Here is a 12,532-nt window from a genome sequence, read left to right on the forward strand (position 1 = left end):
ACCCTCCTCCCAGCTAAAATGTGAGATCGTGAAAGGATCTTGGTTTTCATTATTTTTATCCTCAATTACTGTAATGATTCATTTTATACAGAATATCTAAAAAGAAAAAAACTTTTGTCTAACAGAAGCGTAAATATATACAGGAAAAAAGTAAAATTATCTTTTTGGTTATTGATAAACATGAAAATGTATTAGTATTATCTCACAAAAATATTTCTGAATGTTAGTAATTATAATGTATTGGCATGAGAAATGGTACATTTCATAGTAAGACAGAAAAGTTTAGGACAAATAAGTTGCTTCAAGCACAAGCTACACTCAAGTTTCTTTTATTTAAGATAACAAATAAGGTCAATATTCCTTAAAATCATGGAAATATAGTGATTACCAACATCAAACAAAATACATGAAATTATTAGAATCATAATTAGGAAATGTGCCTCCATTCTACCTAAAAGAACTTTGGTTTTCATAATCACTAAGAAAAATACAAACCCAATGAAAGAAGATGTTTTAAATATTGTAACATTTACATGTGCAATTACCCCCTTACACAAGTAGAACTTATAATCAGAATAATTTTAGGAGAGGAAAAGTTTGAGGACTCACAAATTCAGAGATCTCAATCCATAGACCAGCAGGCTCCATTCCTCAGGGCTCAAGGGGAGGCAGAACATCATGGAGGAAGAGTGTAGCAGAGGAAGCTCACATAATGATCAGGAAGCAAAGAGAGAGACGCCACTCTCCATATATAAAATATATACCCCATAGCCACGTCTCCAATGAACCACTTCCTCCAGCCACACCCCACCTGACTCCAGTTACCACTCAGTTAATTCCATCAGGTATTAATTAACTGAGTAGCTGAATTAATTACATTGTCTCACATGTGAGCTTTTGGGGGACACTTCACATCCAAACCATAACACCTCTTTTATTTTTGTCAATTAACACTTGCTTTCCTCTCTCTTTTTTGCTAAATTAGGCTAGAGAATTTTCCCAATTTTATTGATCTTTTCAAAGAACTGAAAGACCCCCCCCAACCCAGCTGTTCCCCCCAACCCAGCTGCTTATAGCTTTAGCTTAGTAGCGCCAGATAAAACAAGGCTTGAAAAATAGTTTGTCAAAGGAGGCCAGAGGGGCAACAGAGTCAGCAAGTTCAGTGGTTGGGCTTGCTCAAGGTCGTTACAGAAACAGGATGTGCAGAGGCAGACACCTGGTCAATGAGGTACAAAAACAGGATGTGCAAAGGCAGACATCTGGTCAATGAGGGAACGAAAGATATAGGAAGGGAACAGAAACTGGTCAAGTCAACAACCTTATCTGATTTCCGAGAACAGAAGGAACTATAACCCCCACCTCATTTAAATCCTCCAATAGGGATCCTGTAACTATGCATCTCGCTTCTGTATCCACGCTTCTGCTTGTAAGCTCTATATAAACCCCTCAGGGTAAGCCAAGGGCGCGCGAGTCTCATAGAGCTTGTCGCCCCGGGTACCTGTGCACTCGAATAAACCTCTTGCTGTTTGCATCCGAACTTAGTGGTCTCGCTGGTCCTTTGGGTACGGGTCTCTTCAGACGGAAGGCACTCTTGGAGGGTCTTTCAGAACCACCATTGGCATCACTGAGTTTTCTCTTTGAATTTTCTGTTTTCAACTTCATTGATTTCTTCAATTTTTATTATATTGCTTCTTCCACATATTTTGGATCTAACTATATTTTTTTATTTCTTCAAATGAAATTTTAGATAATTGACTTTTTACTTTTTTCTTTTTAACATATATATTAGATGCTATAAATTAACCTCTAAGAACTGGTTTTGCTGCATCCTGCAATTTTTGATAGCTATAAATTTATTTTCATTAGTTTCCAGTGTTATTTAAATTTCTGTTTTGTTTTCTTTCTTGACATATGCTTTACTTAGAAGTGTGTTATTTAATATCCAAATACTTGATATTTTTCTTTGTTCTGTTATTTATTTCTAACTTAATTCTATATGATATGAAAATGGACCTTATGTGATTTCTACTCTTTTAGATTTGATGACGTATATTTTATGGTCTATAATATGAACTTGTTCATGTTCCCTATGAACTTGAACAGAATGTGCATTATGTTGTGTTTGATAATTCACTGAATTCAACTATATTCTTCCTGGTTCTCTGCTCACTGGATCTGTTCATTCTGATAAACGAATGTTAAAGTCTCCCACTATAATAGTAGACTTGTCTATTTCTCCTCGTAGTTCCATCAGTTTTTGCCTCATATATTTCAATACTCTGTTGATACATGCATACACATAAAGGATTACTGTGATTTTAGATAAATTATCCTCTACTAATCATGTATAGCACTCATTTATCACTGATAAATTTCCTTGTTCTGAACTGCTGTCTGAAATTAATAGAGCTACCCCTGTTCTTGTTTTTGTTGTGTGTGTGTGTGTGTGTGTGTGTGTGTGTGATGAATATTAGCATGTCACATTTTTCTACATCTGCTTATATCACTCTGTATGTATCCTTACATTCAAAGTGAATATTTTGTAGTCAACATATAGTTTTCTGGGTCTTGTTTACTGATCCATGATGAAGATCTCCATCTTTCAATTGGTGCATTTGGACCATTGATGTTTAAGATCATTACTGCTGTCAGATTGATACCTTACTTGTTAATGCTTGCTCTTTGGTTACCTTGTTCTTTGTTCCTATTTTTACCTCTCACTTTGTCTATTAGAGTCCTTAGCAGTTACTCATAGTTATTTTAAATTCCTGACCTAAGAATTCCAACAACCCTGCATATATCATTCTTCTTATGACAATTGCTCAGTCTCTTGCATTTTTGCTATATCATATAATTTTTCCTAGTATGTGAACATAATGTACCATGTTAAAAAAAAAAACTTCTATCAATAGACTTTTAGTAATTTGAAGATAAAATGTGGAGGGAGGGGAGGCAGTCTATAATCCTAGGAGTAAGTCCCAATCTTTTAGTGAGCCTGTACCACTGGCCTATGAATTTCATATGTAGTGCTTAATTTATTTTCCCTTTTCAGTGGTACAGGATGGTTAGAGTTGGCTAGAATAAAGTACTTTTATTCCTCCAGACTTAATGCTAAATCCAGATAGAATTGAGAATTTCCTTTCCTTGCTAGGGACTCATAAAACTTCAAAAGGCTCTGATTAAACATCTTCTCCTGAGGACAGACCTTAAAAAAAAAAAAAAAAAAAAACAGAATCTCTGATGTGTTTCAAAATGGCTATTTTTCTCCACCCCAACCAGAAAACACAAGGGTATTTTTCTGCAGCCTTCACTGTGAAAACCTGACCTAGCTCCTCGAGGTGAGGGGCCCTAATGACTGGATCCTCCTGGAGACTTAATTTCTCTATGCTGAGCCTCCAACAATTATTTCATACTTCTGGTTTCTTTACCTCAGCACATTACGCAGGAGGTTTTAGTTAGTAAGTTTCTGCTCCATCCAGTAGTAATTGTCCACATTTGTCTGGTGGTTTCTTGAATTTTGCAGTAGTGATTTGCCCTATGACCTCACCTTTTTTGTAAGTTCTAGGTGTTGATTTTTCAGTATGTTCAGCTCTTTACTTGATGATAGGATGTAGAGAAAACTTCCAACTTATTATATGTCAAAAGGAAAAGTGAAATCATGATATGCAATAATTTAAAAATTTGAGAAAGGAGCCTTCTTTCTTGGTTTGATCCAATAACCTTTTTTCCTTGATCAATCAGTGAGCCATTGCCATCAAATGCACAGTGTCTATCACATATCCTTAAAATCAACTGCTGCATTTGCAGTTAATTATGAATTGAGACCTGTATTTAAATGGTCAATGTATTATTTAAATAACTTTACAATTAAGGATTTATAACAAAAATAAGTTCAATGCAGGAAGACAAAATATCTAGATATTTAGGTAATTCTGTTAAATCATCATACTAATAATGTCAAGTCATATATTTTATCTAGGAGACTTCTTAAATATAAATAGATACATTGATATACGTTTATGCATATAGATAGACATTGGTGTTCCTTGATTCAAAACAGGGCTACGTTTGGATAAAGCCATCAAAATTTGAACATATCCATAACTTGAAAATGCTTTTAATACACTTAACTGCCCAAATATCATTTCTCCTGAACACAGTGTCCTGTAGAGTGCTGGTTATTCACCCTTAAGAACATATGACTCACTGGAGCTCTGCTCACTTCTGCCTCCCAGCATCATGAGACACTATAATACTGCACCCCCAACTTGGATGAAGATCAAAAGTATAGTTTATATTGCATGCATATTGTTTTCTTCTGCCATCATAAAGTAAAAACACTGTTAAGTCATTGTAATTCAGAAACTATCTGTGAATGTGTGTTTGTGTATGTATCTACTGAGATAGTTCTACTTTTAAAACACTTCAAAGATATAAAGAAATATATTTAAATTCATTTTTACTCAGAAAAGAAAAAATCTTAGCTTTCTAGATATTTTCTGCCAGTTTCATTTTAAGTTGTATATAGAGTAAGGTGTTTACATTTGACATATAATTTACTCACGTTTTACACATGCTTAAGATACAGTATATTTAATTTCTTTTTAAAGTTAGTTTCACCAGAAATACTTATGAGGTAAATATGGGATTAAAGTTTTATTTTCTCTACCTCACATACTTAATTTCTAATACGTGTTTGATTACATTAGATTCTTAATCTGATTCATATCAATTTTTGACAAAAATATTTCATAAAAGTGTTAATGAACACCACAAAAATACTAAGCCAAGAGAAATAAGAATTATTTGGATATATTCTGGGGGAAATACATAAACTTACAAATGCTAATTGGTTCTCCAATTCTTTTCTATGATATCAATGCTAAGAGTTTGCTGCGTACATTTTTAACATTTTATGCATGAATCTGCATTACTTTTATAATAACTAATTTTTTAAAAAACTGAAATTTGAAAGACACTTGAAATCTTGCAAAACGAAAGATTTCAATTAACCTTAAAGTGTATGTTTCTGCATCATCTTTTGAAGCAAATGCCTTTATACAAAATCAGAAGCAATATAATCACATGAAAAGGTTTTGCAAAATAGGGAAAGAAAAAAATTGGTTCGTAATTTCACCAACTTAACAGCAATAGTTTCTATTTGAATAAAGTCCAAGCTGATGATATATATTTTCGCTTTCTTTTTCATATAGTTTTTAATATTTTCATATACCCTCTGTGTTATTCAGCTTTTCATCACAATAACCAGAATACCTGACATGAACAACTTGGGAAGAAAATATTTTTTTTTTCTCATGGTTTCAGAGGCTTCAGAGGTTTCAGAGGTTTCAGAGGCTGACTGGCTTGGTTGCTTTGGACCTGAGGCAAGGCAGAATAGTAGAGTAAAAGGATGTGGCAGAGGAAAGTGACTCAATTTGTACAGCCTAGAAGCAGGGGCAGGGGGTGGGAAGAAAAGGGCCAGGCATGAGAAATACCTTTCCAAGGCATAGCTTCACTGACCTACTTCTTCCAACTAGGTCCCACCACCTACTGGTTCCATACCTCCCAATGGTCTACTCAAATTATTAATCCATCAAATGGATTTAATCCAATAATAATATTAGTGCCCTCTTGATCCTATCATTTCCTAAAAGCCCTACTTTTGGACATCACTTCATTAGGGACCAAGCCTTCAATTCATGCCTCTTTCTGGGACACTTTATATCCAACTGTAACATCATTGTAAAATGATGTGCTCTATCACATTACAGCGTTGAATTTTTTTCTCTCTCTCTCTATTCTCTTGTCTTTCTAAAAACAACCTTCTTAAAACATCATTTAGGTTAAACATTTCTCTTTTAAAGCTAAAACGGTACTGTGTTATTACACAGCCAAGAAATTATGATGAAGAGGATAGGGCTAAAGTTCCCAAACCCCTTGCATTTGATCAGACACTGCAAAGTTCTACCAAAGCTGCATTTGATTAAGAAATACATCATCAAGTCTTCAATACACCTGGGCCTCAGAATACATTTAGTCTTCCTGAGCCATTGACCAAAAAAAAAAAAAAAAAAAAACTCACAATTTTCTGTGGGCCATCAGTTCTCAAATGTCTGGTACTATCAGTCACTCCAGCTGGGCTGTGAAGCTAGCACATGTCTTTGAAATTGGCTCCTTGATCTGCCAGAGGACCAGACCAGGTCTCCATAAGAACCAGGCAAAAGTTTGACCTTGTCAACCTTCTCCCAGACTCTTAATCACATATGTCATGGTGGGAAGAACAGATTCAAAAAGAAAGACTTCAGTGTCAATTGAAGACCCTTACATTTTTAATTTTCATGGGACAGATAGTGGCAGAGGTTTATACTGACTAAATTAAAAGGGCAAAAGACAATGACTTTAGAAACTTAGATATATTTGGAAGCAAATACCAGCTTCCATGTTGATGGAGAAACTGACCAGAAATTTCTTTTAAACCATTATCCAAGGTCTCTGAGCTTGAGGCTGCTAATTCCTTTATATTCCAAAGGGATGTGGGATGAAGTCCACATATATCCCAAGATCCAGTATTTCCAATCTGCCTCAGGTGTTATCTAGGGGCAGCCAACACAGCTGTTTCCCAGTGAGGAATTGATGCTACTTGAATTCAAGAAATTTAGAAAGAGAGTCTGAGCTGAAAAAGGTTATCCAACCTTGAGTGAATTGAAAGGGATGCCTATGACCATGGTCCTCAAGGGAAGAAGTCCATAATCATAATGAAGGGAGGAACCTCCCCCTGCCCTGTCCAGCCTTCATTCCAGAAACCAAAATATGAACTGACATGTCAAAGATACTGAACAAACATATGAGTGAAGGAATGAGGGACCCTGGCACTGAGCTTGTTTCCAGCCTGTTTTTCAAATAATTTTATTTACTTAAAATTATTGAAAATCATATTATATTATTGTAATCGATCTCATTTGTATTTCTTCTTGTGTATTTGATGAGTTCCACTTAATAAATCTCATTTCTTAAGGGAAAATCAACTTTAAAGTTTTTCATTTAATTTTAATTCAATATTCATATCAATTATTTCTCTTCAATTAATTCTTTTATTTTATTTTAATGAGGTAAATATTTGATTGTTTTTCTCACACTTCATAAATTCAATACTGATTACTTTAGGAAAACTTAAAAGTCATCTCTTAAAAAATATGTCCAGGAAGAGCTGGGCATATAGTTCAGTACGCTAATTTCCTAGCTCATGTGAGGCCCTGGGTTCAATCCCAGCACTGCAAAAACAAACAAACAAACAAAAATGTGATCACGTACATTAATGAGATTTGCTTTTTAACCTTCAATCCTCTTCTTTTTTGTAACTGGTTTCATGATTTAAATTTCCAGGATTGTTCTCTTCAAATATGCTTTTATCTAAAAACACTTAAAATATACCATATAGAATATTTTAAGATACTAGTTTTAAAATAGTCAAGGTTAACACCATGACATTGTTATGCCAGATTCGTGGGACCCCAATAGACCTCCAGGAGTCGAATCCAATGCAATCACACAAGAGTCTTTATTGAAAGCTCGAGCCTGGACTCACAACCATTCCCATGCAGCGGTCCCAGGGAGTGAGTCCCGGTCCTTTGTTCAGTGAGATTTTATAGGTTTGGGGGGTACTCTATGCGTCACAACATCACACAGCAAATCATTCCATACCACCGGAAAATCAAACAACAACTCTTAACATTGATTAGCACATTCAATGGCTGGAACAAGTTGGGTAGGGGTGATTGGTTAGTACAATAGGGGGATTCGTTAGAATTGATTGGTTTAGGCCACCAGGGGTGTAAGTGCTAAACTACATGTTTTCCCAACAGGTTATCAACCACCATAAACTACTTGGGGGCCATCTGGCATTCCAGGTATTTTCCCTGTCTCATGCTGATTGGAGGTTGCTAGGGGGTTGCTATGGGTCCTCACCTAGCCTAACTGAGTCAGGGACACCTGGTGCCTCAGACCTCTCCTGTTATTTACAGACAAACAACTTAGCAGGGTGGGTATGCTTAGGAGTGCTCTGTGGGTTTTTCCAAGGACAAGGGTCACACCCCCTTCCTTAGGACAGGCCTTAAGGTAGAAGCTGCTGTTATTATTATTTTTTTTTTTAATGGAGTCACATTAGTTTCTCAACATGTGCCTATGTTAAGGCTAACTTGTACAACTTAGACATATCCTGGCAACTTACTGAGACTCTGCCTCAAAAAGGTAAAAGGTCTGAGGATGTAGCTCAGTGATGGAGCACCACTGGGTTGAAACACTAGGATCAAAAAAAAAAAAAACAAGCCAGGGAATTGGGTGATATTCAAGGAAACATTCAGTTACATGAATTATGTTTGGGATATCAAAATACTGCTGCAATTTAAAAAAGGAGAAAAGTTTATAAAACATATCTTCTAGAAAATTGTACTTCAAAGATAGGATTCCAATGTGCAGAAAAACTTTGAAATTGAACTTGATTTGAATTTGAACATTACAAAGTTTTGAACAGAGAGATGTAATTGAGAGTCTTGTACCAACCTCAAGCCTTCAGGAAAAGTGCTTAATGGGAGCCTGAAGCTCTTGAGTAATAGGTCATGAGTAATGTCTAGCTGTATTAGACTGTGAGTTTATCCTGAGGATAGAAGCCAGCCCTAGGTATCTGATGACTTTCTTGGGTAGCCATATCAGCTAGAAAATGCCTTCAGAATTTTTTTAACAAGAGCAAATCTTAAACGTATAAGACACTTAAAAACAATGTATATTCAAGCCACTGTTGAAGCAATTCTGAAATGGTCACTCACAAAACTGAAGCAATTCCTCTTGTAACATCTTACACATGAGATATTTAGTAAAAAAAAAAAAAAGAAAGAAAGAAAAGAAAAGAAATGTGTTTATACATATATAGAATGTCAGCTACCAAAATATACTTTAGTTCACTTTCTCTAATTACATATACAGAAACTGTAGTCAACTTGTGAGGATGAGAAGGTCAGCTGTGATTTTCATAACCTTGAAATATATTGTGTAATCATTGATTCAAAGACTTTTCAAGCATATGTGATGTTTAAAAAGCATAAATCTACTTTTATTATTCAACATGTGAAAAAAGAATAAAGACCTGTCTTTATTAATTTATATCATATAAAATTCACTAAGGAGCACCAATCACCAAACCTATTAATAAACTGTTTATTCAATGAATGTGTAATCTCATTTGAACCTAGAAGGCAGTAGGGGTGTCATTGATTAATTTAAATTCTGTATACAAGAGATCAATATTAAATTTCCAATGGATACAAATAGAGCTCTCACGTTAAATTTAAGTTTCCCTATATTAAAAAAAAATCATGAATGCTTCAAAGCATATGTGTTTATGTGGATAGTTTCTCTCATGATTTGCTCCAAATTTATATTCCAATAATTAATTTTATAATGTAAAAGAGGTAGACTTCAGAAAGAGTTTTGTTTTATACATTTCAGATTTGAGGTGACCACAGGATAATGAAGGTGATGAGGAGGCCATTGGTTAAACAGGGCTAAAGCCAGAAGTGAGGACAAAGACTGAGGAGACTGAGAGTCATTAGCATGTAGTGGAGAGTGGATGGTGCTATCTAAGCAGGAGGTAAAGCTGAAAGATCAGTGGGCCCAGATGTCATCATGGAGATGGGCAATGAGTAGATGCACAAAAAAGGAAAATGAGAATGGGCAGGAGAGAGTTGGGTTACCTGAGGCAAGAGGGCAGAAACTTCTAGAAAAAGAGTAATTGGCAGTGTTGAACAAGTAAGGGAAGTCTAGTAGCACAAGGAACAATGGAAATCTATTGAGCCTGACAAGAAGTATAGGGGAAACATATTGTGTTTAAAGCAGGATGAAAATTTAACAGAGTTTAAGATTAAATGGAAAACATGAGAAAATAGAAAATTCTTTCACTTATGAATAAGGTATATTTTTCTTATTTGTTTCTCATTCTTATACTCCTAATGACTATAGGATAAAACTAACATTAAGTAGCTATATCCGCAAATTTGACTTGTTATTTATTCTGAAAGAAATACTTCCAGATGTTTATCTTATACTATTAACATTTCTTTTGAATTATTAACAGAAATTTGTGTCACCCTATGATACTCTGCTCAGATCTTCCTTTAGAAATGAAGGGCTTGGCTGGGCACTGTGGTACATACCTGTAATTCCAGTGGCTCAGGAGGCTAAGGCAGGAGGATCTCAAGTTCAAAGCCAGTCTCAGCAACTTAGTGAGGCCCTAAGCAACTCAGTGAGGCCCTGTCTCTAAATAAAATTAAAAGCAGGGTTGGGGGTGCTGGGGATATTGTGCTCACTGGTTAAGTTGGCCCTGGGTTCAATCTGTGGTAGAAAGAAAAAGAGAGAGACAGGGGAGGAGAAGGGAAGGGAGGCGGGGGAGGAGAAGGGAAGGGAGGCGAGGGAGGAACCAAGGGCTCATTTCCCCAGATACAAGCAATGTAGCTGGCAGACAGTAATTAGTGGATAAACCCAATCTGGATTGCCTTAGCTGAAGAAAGCCACCTGGCTCCATGTATTTTCTTTCTAGAATTTCCCTCATCGAATGATTAAATATAATAAAGTGGAAATACTCAGATTGCTCTCCCCAGTTCCCAGTCAGCAGAGTGATCATGCTTCAGATTCCCCATATAAGGAGGCCTCCCTTAATATAATATCATGCTACTATGAACTTGACCCACTGCCTTATACTGCTTCCTACCTCTCTCTTACACAAGAGTTGATTCCTGGGGTTCTTCTGATCTCTGACTTATAGAGTCTGCTTCCTAAGGAAACCCAAAGTGCAACAACATTCTTTAACAGATTATTCATTTCCCATGTACTTCTAGTTTTCTAAATAGACATCCTATTGTTTCCTTCTACAATTTTAAAACTCGTGATGATTCTTGAATTGTACTGGTGGTATATATGCAGTCTCAACTTTCAGTGATGTTCTTAAGTTGTGGAGATTTCAAATGAAATCAATAAGAACTGATGAAAGGAATTCAATATTTGCTTCCTACTGTGCATGGGCTAAAGACATGTACATTCCCGACCCATGGGAATTTTCTCATGTACAGCTACACACACACACACACACACAAACACACACACATATATGTATAAATCAAATCTATTTTAGCTATATATTATTCTAATTTCCATTTTCAGACACAAGTTTGAGCATTATTTCAGTGTATCATGTTTGCCAAACCAGGAGACTCCAATATTAATACATTGCTTTCCTTCCATCTGTTTTCTTTACAAACACACACATGGATTATCTATATAAAAATCACTTTCCTATGTGACTCAATTTTTTTATTAATGCTATTTTGAATAGCTATAGAAAATCTCCTTGGCTCAGGTCAGATTCCCCAGAAGCAGATATTGTGACAGTACATGTGTGCAAGTGATTTATTAAAGCAGTGCTCCCAGAAGAAATCTGTAAGAAATGAGGAAAGCAGAAAAAAGGAAAAAAAAAAAAAAAAAAGCAAAATCCCAGTCCTATCTGATCCCATGGTGAACTCTGGAGCATAAATTACACCATATTGTTTGACCTACGCAAAGCAAGACAGTTGGATTTCAAATTCACTCACCAGTCAGAAAACTGATTAAGGGCCACCCAGAGGGACATAAACTCTCAAACTCCCAAATACTTCCAACTCTCTAGCACAAGAATATCCCTCTAAAGAAAGGTACAAACCTGGAAAGAAAGCACACTGAAGTAGAGGGAATGATTTACAGAACTGATAAAGATATCTGAGTGGATCTAGCACCAATAATGTTCCTATTCTTATTTATCATGCTTTGACACACAAATGAAGTAGAGCTCATGTTTTCCAACTAAGGAGAGTTTTAGAGCTCTTAAAATGAAACTAAGCACCAAGGGCTCTTATCTCTATAATGCAAATTGCCAAACTACAATGATAAGATATAAAATTAATATATTCTTTAAATATAGTCCCTTGTCTCTCCTAAAAGGTGGAAGGAAGATAAAATGTGAAAATACAGAACATACTTCCTGAGGAGGATAAGATGAGTCTCTACGGTTGCTTTGCCTGCTCTGAATGTGTCTAGAAAAGTAAGGTAGAGATATTAAGCAGAAAGTGGTAAGCTGATTGATCTCTCACTGATCAGAGTTTTGTAGGCTTTCTTCAGAGCTTGAGGCAATGAGAGTAGTGATCTTGATATCTCCACCAGGGAGGTTGAAGGTCCACATCTATATGCCAAGTAACTGAATTTATGGAATAAAGTCCTTGATTTTTCTCTCATTGCTTAAAGAAATCAACAGCTAGCTGATCAATGCTGGCTCAGAATATTTTTTGTTCATTTAAATTTTTAAATTTATATGATCAACATTACAGGTACATGGGTCCACACACCCCTCAACTTGATAATTCGATGAACTTTGAAATTAACAAATAACAGTGGCCAAATTACCCCCATGAATTTGTGATGTATACTTTTTCTAGGAACATGCTTTAAAGAAATT

The sequence above is a fragment of the Marmota marmota genome, unplaced genomic scaffold (assembly GCF_001458135.2).
Source record: "Marmota marmota marmota unplaced genomic scaffold, marMar, whole genome shotgun sequence".
NCBI classification, from domain to species: Eukaryota; Metazoa; Chordata; class Mammalia; order Rodentia; family Sciuridae; genus Marmota; species Marmota marmota.